This window comes from Alligator sinensis, unplaced genomic scaffold, assembly GCF_000455745.1.
Source record: "Alligator sinensis unplaced genomic scaffold, ASM45574v1 scaffold974_2, whole genome shotgun sequence".
Taxonomy (NCBI): domain Eukaryota; kingdom Metazoa; phylum Chordata; order Crocodylia; family Alligatoridae; genus Alligator; species Alligator sinensis.
Genome location: NW_005842369.1, coordinates 1,233,925 through 1,249,054, shown reverse-complemented (window position 1 = coordinate 1,249,054; position 15,130 = coordinate 1,233,925). Strand labels below are relative to the sequence as shown.

At 42.1% G+C, this 15,130-nt stretch overlaps 1 long non-coding RNA gene across 2 annotated transcripts; it reads right to left on the bottom strand.

The window, feature by feature from the left end:
* Positions 1–262: 262 nt before the first annotated feature.
* LOC102382412 lies at positions 263–13,351 on the bottom strand. 2 transcript variants are annotated; one of them, XR_324516.1, is made up of 3 exons: positions 13,320–13,351; positions 853–943; positions 263–531 (listed from the first exon to the last, which is right to left on the bottom strand). It is a non-coding gene; the product is annotated as an uncharacterized LOC102382412 (long non-coding RNA). The 2 variants fall into 2 exon arrangements; XR_324515.1 differs by lacking the exon at positions 13,320–13,351 and adding an exon at positions 11,364–11,428.
* Positions 13,352–15,130: the final 1,779 nt, after the last annotated feature.

Genomic DNA, 15,130 nt, shown 5'->3' with positions numbered 1-15,130 from the left:
AGGCCCAGCTCAAAGGATTTGGTTTACCTGTTCGGCAGGTGTGGGCTGTAGAACTGGGATAGGTATGTGCACGCACAGCATTCCAGAGAGTCAGTTTTCTCTTAAAGACACAGTCATGACTGCAGGGCACAAAAGGGCTGGGTTTAGCCCTGCCTGGAAGATGTTAGTGATTTGCAAAGTCAAGAAGCAACTAATATAGTGGCAGAAAAGACAAAGGAAAAGCCTGCCGAATGCCAGGTCTTCTCTTCTCTTTTCCATTCAACTGGAGATGGGACTGTTTGATTGTTGTTCAGAAACAGTAAGAAGTGGTAAACTAGGTACAAGTAAAATGCCAAGGGTGTTAGAAAGGGCAAAAGCGAAGGGGTTGCAATGTAGAGGCTGCCTGAGCAAAGCCTTGCTCTGTGGTTTCCTCAGTTTATCTCCTAGCAGCAGTTACGGGTTGCAGGTAAGGCTGAGCAGACTGCTAGAAGAACCGTGCTGAAGAGTTTTCTTTAGACTTTGTTCACCAGTGGCAAGAATAATCAACATATTCTGAAAGAGAAATATGACCTTGAAAGAAAAAAATCACCCAGCTCCAAGTCTTAATGATAATCTAGGCAGAGTTTTACATCAAACTACCCATGTAGTCAAATCCCCAGAGTGAGAGGGGCTGAAAAATTGGTTTTGTATAAATTATACAGACTCTTGGACATTTTGAAGGTATTCTGAAAATGTTTGATGCTTCTACAGCTCTCTACACCACACTGCATTCTACCATACAGTTTTACAAATAGGAAGTTTCAATCAGTTTTCAGGTAATGCTTTTTCATTTAATGAATAAACTCATGCATTTAGATTTTTTCTCTCTCATACCTGATAATTGAACAATCATTGTGTTATCCTGGACCAGGCTCTTTACCTTTCTGTGTCATTTCTGTCTGTGAAGTGAGCTCTTTGTAAAGCCCTGAAATAGACAGATGAAAAATGCTAATTATTTCACTGGGAACACAGAGGGTACATCTACATGAGACGCTTCAAGCGCACTAGACACATTCTACTGCACATTAATGTGGTGGGCAAAATCCATCTTCATGCACTAATGTGCTAATGCACAGTAGATTTACTCTACTGTGCATTAACATCACAAAAAGACCATTCGTTTACACTAATGTGCAGTAGCACTGATTATGGCGCATTAACAGGACAGTATAAGTACTAAACTTAATGTGCCATTATTGCATTATTATATGGTATAATAATTAAATTATATGGTGCAATAACATTAATAAAACCCCATCCCTGTGCCAATAAGTCCTACTGCTGTCCGAAACTGGCTGTTACAATTTGAAAAAAAAAATCCGCATCTCTGGGTACAATATGGTTCACAATATTGCTGCTATCTTATACCATATAACAGTGTCTTAAATATACCTGACCTAAACATTTTGTAAACATTCAGTGAGAGGATTCAGAAGAATTTGAAATACTGAAAAAACAGCCAGTATACCTAACCCTTCAGGATTCAGCTTAACATAATCAGTTTTAGAGACACGTGCCCAGGAAGAGATGAATGAACAGATACAAGGGGAAGAAGGCAACATTAATTCCACAGACCTGATGCATGTCATGGAGACTTGTCATTCTTAGTAAGCCTGTTCGCTGGTTGGAAGGACTTCACGCTTATTAGACTGTCCACCATTTTTACAAGTCATAGAAACTTACAACCAACATATCCTTAAACATTTGATGGTGGGCCTATACCTGTTAGCAGGATTCTGAAGAAGAGCTTCAGGAAGCAATTTGGTGTTATACAAGGAGTCTGGAGAATAACATTTTAAGGTCTCCTTTTCTTTTTATTTACTGGAAACTGCTTATTAAGAATTCACTAAATAGAGCCTCACTGAAGTGGGCTCCAGGGAAAGCAATGTTTGAGAAGGGCGAGAGCAGAGGAATTCACGACCACAAACTATTCACAGGTGTCAGAATCAAGAAAGGGAGAAATAATATACATGTGACCATTCTTTGTTCTGAAAATTGGGGATATTTTTTTTAAACCAGAGAAAACCGGGATCCCTGGACATAACTAACCATTCTGAACACCACCCTTGCATATATGTAAGCCTTTCTTTACCAGGTGAGTAGGAATAAACCATGTTTTGATGGTTCATTTAATACAAATCATGCCATGTATTATATGCAGAGCTGATATCACATTTTTTATGTTGCATGACACTTCCATTATAAGACCTGGATACCAGTTGTTCATAAACAGGCCAAAGATTTCCATGGTGAGTGTGTGCATCAGGCCGAATTATTTCAGAAAAATATCAACCAGAACTGTTCAGTTGTTCCCAAGAGTGAGCTTAGAGTAGCAATATAGAAATATCTGCAGTGTCATCAGAGGTCTAAATTCTATCAGGAGACTTTAACTTTCCAGATATAAATTGGAGAACCAATGCTACTAATCAGAGCTGGCCTTAGGGAAAAGACACCTTGGGTAAATTTGTATTTTGGTTCCCCCCACCCCCAAGTCAGTGGCACTTCTGAAGTTGAGAGCAAGGTGGGCGGATTGGAGCAGGTGCTTCCCTATCTGCACATGCCCTTCCTGGCTCCTCCTGAGCAGCAGCTGGAGGCAGGGAGCTGGCTAGGCTAGGCAAGGCACTGCTTCTCCTGCCTGGGGTGGGGTAGGGCAGGGTGAGACAGAGTGGAGGGAGAGCATTGCTACCAGTGCAGGCTGCTAACGTGTGTGTGTGCACGCGCGCGCGTGCATATGCATTTGGCGCCCCCTTAATTATGGCATTCTGGGCAGTCACCCATGTTGCCCACCTCTAAGGCCAGCTCTACTACTAATGACAGTAGACCCCAACTACTCCTAGAAGTGGTAGCTAACCACTTTCTTCAACCAAAAGCAGGTGATACTATTTGAGACTGGGCTTTGCTAAATAGTTAAGACATTATGAAAGAGCTGGTCTTGGGAAATATATTTTGATCCAGTGAACAACACAGATTCAGTTCAAGTTTTTATGGAATGATGAAGACCTGCAACTAAAATTCTCGATTTCCTAGGAGAACCAGATAAGAAGAACCTAGGAGAACCAGATAAGAAATCAGTTGCACTGAAATCTCAAGGACTTGAATATGAAGGAGCTTGGGATGCCTTCATATTAAAAGTACAGAAATTAAATGAAACCTATTCCAAAAAAGGGCAAAAATATAGTTAAGAGTTCTAGTTTTAAACAAATGAGGAACTAGCTCAACAAAGATACTGAGAAGAAAGAGAGAGCTAAAGGGTGCAGACAGATGTTAGGGCCCTGCTCTAGCTCATGGCTCTTTACATAAAGTGCCATGAGTTAGAGAGTCCCCCCTCCCCCCAAGGCCAACAGAGGTTCGCCTGTTGGGTTGGGGAGAGGGGGGCCTGGAGGGAGCCTGTACCAGCCCAGGCCAGTAGGCGGGGGTGCTCCAGCAGCCCCTCAGGAGTCTGCCAAATGCCCCCCCGAGCCCGAGCCCCACCCCCCAGCCTTGGGGCTGTCAGAGCTTCCAGCTCCAGAATGGCCAGAGCTGGGGGCAGGGAATGCGGTTCCCTCACCTCACAGTCCCATCCCAGCCACCCTGACTGGGGTATTGGGGGAGCTGAGTTAGGCCCCCAAGGTGAGGGAGCTCCATTCCCCACCTCAGCTCTAGCCATTCAGCAGCTGGAAGCAGCCAGCATGGAGCTACCAGCTGCTGAATGTCCTGAGATTAGGGGAGAGGGGGGAAAATGGAGCCCCCTCAGCCCAGAGGCCCAACCCAGCTCCCCCCCATACCCCAGCTGGGGTATCTGAGGGGGGCCTGAGGCAAGGGGTTTCTATTTCCCTCTCCTCCCCTGCAAGCTCTGGCCAATCAGCAGTCAACAGCTCCCTCTCCTTCCCCGTGACAGCCCAGGCACCAGCCCAGCCCTGCCCACTATATGAAAAATTAACCCTGGAGGGAACACAAGTTCCCTAAGGTGGTCTATTTTTGAGCACCTTAATGCAATACTCAATGTAACCAGGGTTAATTTTTCATATGATCAAGCCATTTTGAAACCGCTCTGCAGCCATGCACATGTTAATTCATGGCTATAGAGTGCTTTCAGGGGCCAGATCACTCAAAAATTGTCACTTCTGTCTGTGCCCAAAAGGAACAGACAATAGGACTAATCAACATAGAAAGTCATGTAGAAGGTGGAGCAGGGTGACACCATAGAGACTAACTTATTCAGAGAATGTTATGTGTTAGAATTCAAGAACTGCAGGAGTGAAGAGGGAATTGCCAATAGTCAAACTGAGTTAGACCTTACAAAATGTTCTTCAGTTATAAATAGAAAGAGAACAAAGAAAGAAGAATGGGGCTGCTGCGCAGTGCGTAGGTAGAGAGTATAAAGAATTGAAGTTGGCACCAAATCTGTATGTATATTTTGTGTCAGTTTTCAATAAGGCTGACGTAGAACACAAAGTCAAAAGGCAGGCTTCCTAATGGAAATTAGATTACACAATTGAGAAGTGTTACATCTAAGGTGGACAAAACACACCAATTGCTAAATGTGCTCATGTCTGGGGGACCAGATAATCTCCATCCCAAAATTAAGAAAGAAAGGCAAGTTCGGTAAGGAAGTGGCTAATGATGAGATAAGAATGAGTTTGGCAGAAACTATCAGGCTGGAGGGAGGTTACTTGTGGAGTTCTTAAGACTAAGGCTTGTTAAATATGTGCATTAATGACCCTGGTACAAAGAGCAGGAGCGTGCTAGCAAAGTCTACTAATGACTCAAAGATAGGAGGCATCATCAATACAAGAAGAACTGGAAGACTGAAGGAAGAAATGGCTGACTGAGGAGTAACAGAAATGAGGTTAAGTGTAAGAATTGTAAGTGTATGGTCATATGCTTGGAGACTGATCATAAGAATTTCTGTTATGAACTAGGACCTCATCATTTGAAAATGACAGGAAAAAGACCTGGGTGTAGTCATCAATCATGGGATAACAGAGAGCCACCAACATGACACAGCAACAAGGGTGGATTCTGGTGGAGAGAGGTACAGCAGCATAACCACACCCTGCCATTTGGAAATGCAGTGCATGCGCAGTGGATTCTCTTCCTTTGATTTCATGTTCTATCTCCCTGTATCCCTGTATGTGCAGTTGGTGCTCTGAGCTCACCGACATATCAGCACAGCTCCAACCAGAGCTCTGCACATGCCGCAAGCACTGAACTCACCAGCTGATCTGGTTGGCACCAGCTCATCAGCTGAGCATACAGCTCTGGAGCCCAAATAGTGAATGTTGCCATTGTTCACCCTCCCTTCTTCCTGCTTCCCCCCCTCCGCCCCCCCCCCCCGACACACACACACACACACACACACTGAATTCAGCAGCAGGGGAAAAGAGCAGACAAGTGGTAGGTAGCAACACTCAGCACTAAGTGCTGGAGTTGCCCAAAAGCAGGTGCTGAGTGCCACCACCACTGCTCATCCCTTCTTTCCCCCTGCTGCTGATTTCAGTGTTGGGGTAGGGAGAGTAAACAGTGGAGGCACTCACCCCTTGAGCTCATGCATGGCACTTGCCACACTGCCAAAGGGGGTATGCAATTGCACCCTCCTCACTGCAATCCTGGATCTGCCCATGCACAGCAATGAAAACAACAAACACAATCTTATGATGTATCAGGCAAAGTATTTCCAAAAAAAGAGAAGGAAGGACCAATGCCAGTGTACAAGGTGCTACTGAGGCCTCATCTGAAGTACAGTACTGGGTTCTGATCACCCATTTTAACAAAGCAAATTGAAACAGAAACAGGTGCAGAGAAGGGTTGTTGTTAATAATTGGGGCTTGGGTTTGGGCCAGATGATAGCCCTGGAAGAAGAGCTAAGAGGCAGCTGGAGGCACTGAGCCAGAAATCTGGGGCCAGACCATAATCAAGTCTGTAATCAATGAAGTGCTAGAATCAGAAGCCAAGAAGTTGAGGGCAAGGGAAGCAAGCCAGAGGCAGCAACAGCAGGCAGAAATCAACTGCTGAGATATGACGGGTACAGAGCCAAAAACAGAAACCAGAAGACCAGGCTGGGGTTAGAATACATCATTAAGAACCATGGGACAGATGCCGAGTGCTAGTCAAGACCAGGAACCAGGGGAGAAACAGGAGAATAAGACCAAAACCAGGCACAGATACAGGCTTGTGAAGCCATGCATGGCCAAAATGAAATTGAGAACAGTGGGTTTGTATCTTGGTAGCTTGGCTTATGTAGGCAGTTAGACACTGTCAGACCAAGATAGCAATCAGGCAGCTATTGGCAGTCTTTAGACTCATCACAAGCCCTCAGTCCTTAAAGCTGTGAGGATGATTAAGGGAACAGGGTGCCTATGTTAGACAACAGGCTAAAGGAGCAGTTAGTTTAGCCTGATAAAATGAAGACTGAGAGGATCAAATTACTTCCTATAAATATATCAGGGTGTATGCAAAAGGGAAAGAAAAGTACAGAAAGTACAGTTTATGCCAAATGATCATTTTGGCCCAAGAACAAATGAGTATAAACAGACTATGAATAAATTTAGAAAGGAAATTACGTGGAGGTTTCTAACCATCAGAACAGTGAGAATCTGAAACAGCTTTCCAGGAAAGAGTACAGAGGCAAGAAATCTAGCTGGTTTTAAAATGGAGTTTATTCAGTGTATAAATAGGATCAGATTATATAGTTTCTTGCAATAGCTTCAGTGACACAGTGATAGCTTTCATGAAATAAAGTTGCACAGACAATTGCCTGGTATTTCCCCAATTTTGAGTATTTGATTTTGCAATCTTAATAATATTTTTCTACTGTACCTTTTTGTGTGATACCACATAAAAATCTACTGAAATTTCTGCAGCTGTCAAGTATTTTTAATCCTAAAAATGAGATGTCTCACACACAGGCCTAATTGTCTATTAGCAGCAAGCTAGCAAAACAAAGAAGAAAGCCTTTGAGAGAGAATTTAATGACCAGTGACATTGTCTATACTTAAGAAGCAAAATGGTACGTTGCCATGAGTGATTGTTAAGTACTGGCACACAATACTTCTTGGCTCAAACCAAGACTGGTTGGAACATGGCAAATGGAGTGTTATTAGACTGCGACTCTGTCAGCAATAAGAAGCTTTCTTTGGAGAGTAGAACTCAGCCTTCATATCTGGATATATTTCTTTGCTTCTGATGGAAAAGTACTGAACTTTTAATCTAGATTCATGCACAGAAGAATTGCTGAAATTGGATAACTTCTTAAGCAATGTGTAGGGTAAGAAACGTAGGCCATGTAGGTAAGTAGGACCCTGTTGAAGCTAATAACACATTTTGAATTCGTCAAGCCCAAGCTTTTGGGAATCTAGTAGAACAATGAGCAGGCAGGAGTCCATGCATCTAAACAAGCAGCATATCATGGAAGGTCCTTATTCAACTCCATCCCTATTCCACGGTCATTGTTTTACAATTTTTACTTTGAGTTTATTCAAACAGAGCCCCAGGGCAAAAACATGCTTCAAAACCTCCTCAATGTACATTTGGTCTGAGCATCATCTTAAGATGGCTTGTCCCAAGCTTTCCTTTACAGGACATACTATTGCTCTCCCTCCATTTGTCAGTCTCAAAGACAAATATCTGCTGACTGGCAGCAGTAAGTCTCATCTTGCCCTGCTGTTTACATAGGTCAGCAGCATAGCTTTGACCAAAGTAAAAAGCACAAATGCTTCGTGTGTCCTGAGGCTGGGGGGGCACAGTGACTGCTCACAGGCAGCAGTGGTGGCGGCAGAGCAGTGGTGAGCGGGGACCACCTGCAGGCGGCTGTAGTGGTGTTGGCAGTGGGGGGAGGAGCAGGTGGTGAGCACCGAGCGGTGATTGGTGACTGCTGGCACCAATCTCCTGGGCGGGGGGCGAGCGGCAACTGCCCACAGATACCGCCAGCGGTGTCAGCAGGGACCCATCTCAGAGGGTGCACATGCACCCGCGTGCACCCCCTATGCATCGCCAATGGTAAAAAGAAAGTGCTCCAAGAATTACTCTTCCTCATACACAGCCACCAACCAGAGCTCCATCACAGTGTTCTGTAAAATAATTTGTTGGAAACAATTGTCTATTTGGGAACTCCATTGTACTTTACTGTAAATTAGGACTGTGCAAAGCTTCGGTCCCCGATTCAATTCGGCAGAGATTTGGCCCAATTCAGAGGCTGAATCTCCAAATCCAAATCATATCAGGAGACCCTTTAATTTCTCTGAATCAAATCAGAACTCTCCTAATCGATTCAGAGAGATTTGGAAAGATTCGGCGATTCGGGCATAGACACAGCTTTAAATGTTTTTTTCTACATACCTCAAGGTACCAGGAGGCTCATTCATGTTGTTATGCTGGGCAGATGGAACATCCCACAGAAGCGCGGGTGCTCCCCAGTGCACTCAGCAGCAGACCCAGAAGTGGACCAGAAGCACTTCCGGTCCACTTCTGGGTTCACTGCCGAGCGTGTGGGAGGTCCCCCATGCTCCTGTGGGATGCTCTATCTGCCCCAGCATCGCAGCATTCACGAGCCATGCCTGGTACCTTGAGGTATGTAGAAAAAACATTTAAAGCTGTATCTATAGCCAAGACACTGATTCTCTGAATTGGCATCGAATCTTCAGATTCGGATTTGGCCAAATTAAATCAGGGACAGTGATCCAAATCAACGAATCAAATCACTGTCCCCAATTCGGGCCAAATCCAAATCCAAATTGAATATGGCCCGTTTCACATACCCGTACAGTAAATGATGTTTCAGTATATCTGAGTTCATTTTGTATGGATGCAGAAATCTACCCTTAAAATCCAAATCCTTAAAATGAAGATTCAGAATCAAGTCACATGAATCATCACAAGCTCATACCATATATTTAGCATGCAAAAATGAAACACCAAATCACCCCGCCCAAGTGCATCTACAATTCTGGTCATAACTGGTGTCTTCTCCTCACCTCTGAAATAGGATTTCTCCATCCTAGAACCTTTGGAGCCATCACCTGTGCTACTTCTCAAATAGGCATTGGGGTACTACTGATTCAATGCCCTCTGAATTCAATGGGAATCTTACAATGAGTGCTGGGTGAGGCCCTTTTTGTCTCATCTATAGCTTATTCAATGCAGCAAAAATGCTTCTGATTGATTTTGGATCTGGTCCATGCAAGACAGATGCTCAAATACAAGACTAATAAACATTATAAAGAAACCTCAGGACAGAGGCTCCTTTCCTTCCCTTCAGGAAAAAAGTTTATTCCCAGAAAAAATGGCACTGATAGAGTCATTTTCTTCCTTGTACCCCAGGTTCTTGCTCTATAAAATCAAGATGATTATACCAATTTACTGCCTAAGCAGGCATATTGGGTGGCTTAATTCACTGATGCCTCTTTGAGATCCTCAAATGGAGGGTCCCATATCTCAGAAATTTTCAAAGAATTTCTCAAAAACATATACTTATATTTCTTTATAAAAGAAATATCTAATGCCCTTTTTCTAAAGATATTGAAGTAAATCATTATTCTCACCTGGACTATCATATTAAAAGCCAAAATAATTCATTTGAATAATTCATGGGAAATGATTAAAAAAAAAAATCAGTTAGATACGTTAAACTAATAATGAAATGTTTAATGGTGGTATTGTCCCTGCCTCTGGGGAGCTGTGTTTGGCCCCTATCATAGAATCATAGACAAGTAGGTCTGAAAGGGACCTCCAATGGTCTAGTACAACCCCTTGCATAAGGCAGGATAATCCCTAGCTAAACCATCCTATACAAATCCATATTCTAATTTTTTGCAAAAGTACCATTAACCCTGACACAACACAAGACCTAACACCTTAACCTGCCACAAATAAAGCAGGGAAACCATGACAGCCAACATCCCGCTTCTATAACAGATTGCTAATTTATGCTCAATAGATCCCTGGTAGAGGGCCATGCCCCCTACTACAAAGGAAGGTGAAAAACCACCACACTCCATACCAATCTGATCAGGGGTTTAAATTCCTTCCTTACCCCAAATATGGCGATCGGTCTGAAACCTGAGTGGAGTGGTAAGACCTTCTAGCCAGAAACCACTGGCTTTAAGTCCCAGCAAAAGCATTGGCACACTACGGTCAAAATCCCCCAGCTTGGCTGTGGCCAACACTCTATGCCTCTGAGGAAGGTTTAAAAACACTGAGATACATGTATGATCTACCTCACAGAGCTATCTCATAGAAAAACAGACCTCGGGGGTGCCAAAGAGCAACAGCAAAAGGAAATGAACATAGGATATTTTGTGTTCTGCCAAGAAATCTATCCAAATTATTTTCCTATCTCCTCCATTAACACGGCCAGAAGACACATCTACCAGCTCTCTTTGCCCAGTAAGATAGGCTGCCCCAAATGAAGGCTTTTGGCAGGAAAAGGTAGAATCTTTGTAAATATTTATATATGAATTTGACAGGACCTCTTCAGGAAGGAGGTTTGATATCTTCAGGATTTTAATACAGATAAAAACAAAGTAATATAATAGTAAGATCATTCAGGTCTTTTGTCAAACTTATCAAGGGTTTTAACAAAATTATCACAGTACTTATGATATGGAATATGGGCATCCCTTCAGAAATCACATGAAGTGTTTACTAACTAGCTGTCTCATAGTTATTTCAAAAGTACAAATTTCAACTTCCTAGGAAGCCTGAGGAATCGTGTAACATGCTAAAGCATGTATCCCACAATGACTAAAGCAAGTCAAGGCAGAAGTTTAACAAAAAGACCAATCAATCTCCCTCCAGAAGTTCAAATAGCACAGCAATCAATACAAAAAGCACAGCAGCATACGGGATGTGTAGAGGGCAATTTTCACGGACAAGCATCTAGTCTTTGATTTATATTAGTATCCTCTTAGAATATCTATTTGTATTTCTGTAAAGCAGTTTCTTAGAATATAATTTTCAGTACATCTAGTACCTTTCACAGAATTTTGATCACACAGAAGAGTAGTCTTCTCCTCAGACAAAAGAATAGTGTAAGTCTTTCTACACCACCCCACAGCCTTGTTCTATATGGACTATTTCTATGGTCTTCATTTTAAGCCTCAGTAACTCTGCTGAGATTACCATTTGCAATTGTAATTCTTGTTACATTGACACCAGTCTACTAGGAACTAGGCAAAGCTAATAGCACAAAGACCATAAAAGAGTCTTTCCAGAATTATCAAAATTGCCATGTATTTAAGTAAGTATGAAGCTGGTAACTAGGGACCAGATCCACAAAGGTAATTAAATGCCTAAAATCTCATCAGTTACTATCAATTTAAAATCAACTGGAGTTTACATGCTCAGATAGGATGTCAACACTGAAATACCTTTCTTGTTATCTCTCTCCCATCATGCATTCACACTCCTATCTTCAGAATCTTATTTGGTAAATTGAGTGATAGAAACAATGAGTTGTAGAACTTACTAACCCACATTTAAAATGTCTACTAAAAAAATCCTCTTAAAGCTTGGGCTCCTGTCTGAAAAAAAACGCTGAATGAAGCAATAAGGGCATTTAAGTGAAAATTCAGCCCTTTCCCCCCCAAGGCAAAACTATTGTCTGACACAAAACAGAGAGGCATCTAATGCCAGCATATTTATATAGCTAATAGGATATGAATCAGATGTTTCCTCAGCCTACAGGATGTAAAGAGCAGTTTGTTTTTTCTAATGCTGTTTTTGTGTAGGTTGGTTTGGGGTTTTTTGCATTGTGAATACTTTCCTATTTGCCAGTACTAACCTTTCCTTCATTTTCTAGAGGTTAACAAATGCTTGATTAAATGTAGAATATTTTCTAATGGGTTAGGTTTAAATTAGACCTTTCTTTAACAAATATCTTTAACTCCCCTTTCTCTTATTTCCAATCATGTAGTCAGCAGATTGAGATATAGTTTTATATACATATCAATATAATTAATTCTATTCTGATGATTTTTTTACAGTTTCCAGTTTTATTTTCAAGTATATAAGAAGAATGTAGAAGTATAAAAATCTATCACCAGCTTCACACCCTCTAACCTTATGAAAAATATAGGCATCAAACACTAGTTTTGTGATACCTAGAATCCAGGAAATAAATACTTTTCCTAAAACTGCTCATTAGAACTGTTAGGCCAGATACACAGCTGGTACAAAATGATGAAGCTTGACTGACCCAAAATATGTACACCTTTATAATTAGCACAACAAATCTGTAGCCACCTGAGGCTTAAAAATACTTATTAGGCTGCTCACAGCAGCTGCAGGGAACTTTGTTACAACAGCAGGTATAGAAAATCAAATCCTCCTGCACAAAAGCACAGGCTCCTTGGAATCTCTGTTGGAGTTTGTAATTGAATTCAAGGGTGCTGATCCCATCCTGTGGAAGGCAGGACTAATCAGTTCATTACAATGTGATGCTAAATTGTGAGCCCAGGCTTACTGTCACTGCAATCAGGACTGGATCCTATACATTCAAGTCTCATACTTCCACATAAATAAATAATACGCAATTAACTGTTATAATTTATATTTACTATTTAAACAGTCATTGGGAATAGATTTGAAATAAAACTGAAGTTTTAAATTATTTCTAGGGGACCATGAGCATTAGAGTAATAGGTGGAACGTGTTTATTCCTACTAGAAAGGAGAGGCGGAGAAGCTAGGTCTTCTGGCGGCAGGTTTTATCAGCACAGCCCTCTAAGGAATCAATAGCCCAAGGTGAAAAGGTGACAAATCTTTAAGTTAGAAACGGTCTCAATTTAGAAAACATATAGTGGACTTCTCATGTATTTTATATACAGCAACAGTCTCACAAGGCTGAGCTAGCAAGAGAGCAGAATGTAGGTACTGTTCTGTTACAACTCAAGATAATCCAAGAAATGTAAGAGCCATTGGAAGATAATGTTCCAACAAACTTCAGCTGTGATTGAGCCATAATCAGAAATGATCAGACATGATCTACAGCTGTATCTTTATCTACCTTGCAGCTACATACATCATAAAAAATTCCTCTAAGAATACTATTTAAAAACCCTCTAAAACCTTTCACACAGCTCCCAGTATTTTATTTTATTTTCAATGAACTTTCCACTGGCATCTTCCACATAGAGATGGAGGCTATATCCACAACTATCATCTACTGCTCACTATGCAACACTTCTGTGCTTTGCAAGTTAACACAACCTTGATTTAGGTATTTATGTTGCATATGCAATGCACAGGGAGTTTTCCACAAGCCAGCACCCTGAATAGGGTGCCACCCAAGCAGCTAGTAGGTAACACTGGGGAGGGGTCCTCTACCTTGCTCCTCTCAGGAACTTAGGTGGTTGCCATATCTCAAAATTCAGAAACCTAAGCCATCTTTAATCTCCCCAGACATTCCATTACTGACATCAGAACAGCTGCTCTTAAACAACAAAAATTTAAAAATCAACATGAATGTGAACCTGCCAAACAAAAAATCCTGCACAGAATGAATTGTGTTAAGTATGGTCCTCAGCAGAGACTCTAGATTCTTATCCTATCACCTGGACTAGCTTTTTATAACCCCTATGTTAATGAGTTAACTGCTTTATGTATCCCTTTTTATCTCTTCAATCCATCATCATTAACAATCCTTCAATTTGAGGATAATCTCTAACACAGCTCATTGATGAGTCTTGAGGTGACTTAAGAGTCCAATCCCTGTGCCACAGATCAGTCTGCAGAAGTTGCAGGTCCTTCTGCAGGGAAGACTAAGCTGTAGGCTGGGATTTCTCTCCTTTTCCTTCCTCTACTCTCTCCTCTCAGCTTCAAGGGCAAGATACTTTACCTTGTTGCAGGCTGCTGCTTGGTTGAGGTTGTGATGCCACTGGAGACAGTTAGCAGTCAGGTCCTCCCAGCTCTTGATATCAGTGTCCATTTTCAATTTGTCCTTGTAGCGCTTCCTCTGGCCACCATGAGATCTTTAGGCTGCTGCTAACCTGAGAGAGCACTTGTTTGGGGATTTGAGTCAGGCATCCACACACAATGTCTGATCCAGCAAAGTTTGTGCTTGAGGATCACTGACTCAATGTGGGTACACTGACTTCAGCAAGAATAATGCATTTGTGTGGCAATCTTTGCATTTGATGTGAATGATTCTCTGGAGACATCATTGGTGATACCTCTCCAGGCTCTTGGGATGATGATGGTAGGTCACCTATGTTTCACATCCATAGACAGTAAGGAAGATGACTGCATGGCAGACCTGGATCTTGGTATCTTTCTGAAGATAGCAAACAATAAAAAAACACTGAAGCAGGCACTTGTGCACTAAATCCTGTGCTGGATCTCCTCATCAATGTTCACTCTCTGAGAGAGGTGGCTACCAAAATAAGGGAAGTGTTCAACTACATTCATGGTCTTTTCCTACTGGTAATTTGGCAGGGAAGGGGGGGAGTCAAATTCATGACCTTAGGCAGGATGGTAGAGGACTTTAGTCTTCTCGATTTTGAGAGAGACGCCCAAAGCTCAGTAGGCTTCTGCAAAGATCCAGAGTGGTCTCGGGGAAGAAACCTCTTCAACCCACCTTCACATCTCCCAGCAGTGCCGCCTCCTTCTTTCCCCTTTCTCTATCCTTTGTGTTTAAATGACATTTTATCTTTCTATTTAGTTCCCCTGTTCTCTGGAAGTTGATTCATAGCACCCAATAGAGTAGGCTATAGTTACAAAAGCTCAAGCCTCTCTGACAGAGTTAGTCTAAGGTGCCACTCTGCCCTACCTTCTGATATCTTTTTGTGTTAGCCATCTAAGATAGGCTTTTCCAGGCAAAAGATAGCCAGAGGAAGCAACACTAGAAAAAAGGTTTCCCAAACCACTGAATCCAGTCCTTTATGTCTGCAATCCACCATTTGTCCAAAAGGATCTACAAGAATATCTATTCCAATTTCTGTCACATATCCCATAAAATACTTCATTATTCTTAGATACTGAGACAGACAGCAAGTCTCTTTAGCCTGATGCTTCAAGTACTTACTTGGGAATTAGGAGGGCTGCATGGATGATTCCTCCTTCCTTTCTCTTTGATAGCCAAATGGTTAGAGCAGTCATGTGCAAGACAAAAGATGCTGGTTTAAAACCCTTCAAGTAAA